Source organism: Elephantulus edwardii, unplaced genomic scaffold (assembly GCF_000299155.1).
Source record: "Elephantulus edwardii isolate Elephantulus edwardi_28Jun2011 unplaced genomic scaffold, EleEdw1.0 scaffold00029, whole genome shotgun sequence".
Classification (NCBI taxonomy): Eukaryota; Metazoa; Chordata; class Mammalia; order Macroscelidea; family Macroscelididae; genus Elephantulus; species Elephantulus edwardii.
In genome coordinates, this window is record NW_006399779.1 from 17,107,980 (window position 1) to 17,108,871 (window position 892).

Sequence of the window (892 nt, forward strand, 5' to 3'; positions counted from 1 at the left end):
TCCTTGGAGAGGGACATCATGTTTGGCAGAGTGGAGGGACGGCGAAGGAGAGGAAGACCTTTGATGAGATGGATCGATTCTGTGACTGGAGCGGTGAGAATAAGTGCATTTGAGATGGCTAGGTTGGCACAGGATAGAACACATTTAGAGCTCTTGTACATAGGGTCACTATTAGTCACAAGCGACTCGATGGCCCATAACAGCAAGGTTATTAAATGTAAATATAAATAGGTTTATTTCCTTAAAAATACATGGGTCTTACAAATGAAGTTATGAAATTTTTCTAATTTATCTTCACAAGGGAGCATATTCCTGCGTAAATAATGAAGATCATTCTATTTGCCTAAAAGTGACAAATATAGCCCTGGATGTGCTCATCAGTCCATGCCAAGAAATTTGGAGAGCTATTTGGTTATATGTCTAAAAGAGATACCTATTTGTCTCCATTTCCAAGATAAGTGTTCTGACAGATTGTGGAACTTATCAAACAATATAATTAATATAAAATACAAGCAAAATCTTGCTGGAAATAATTCAAAAAGAGCCAACACAGTACATTGACAAAGAACTGCTAAAAGTTCAAAGCAGGTTTAGAAAAGGTCATGGCACCACGGATATCATTGCTGATGCCAGAAAGATCCTGACTGAAATCAGAGAATACCAGAAAAATGACCATGCAAAGACATTTGACTATGTCAATTATAACAAACTATGGTTAATATTGAGAAGAAAAGGACCAGCAAGAACACTTAATTATGCTCATATAAAACCTATATTTAGAACAAGAAACTGTTTTCTGAACAAAGTAAAGGAAAGCTCCTGGCTTAAAATCAAGAAAGAGGCGTGTCAAGGTTGTATCATTTTCTTGTACTTATTCAATCTGTTGTTTTTG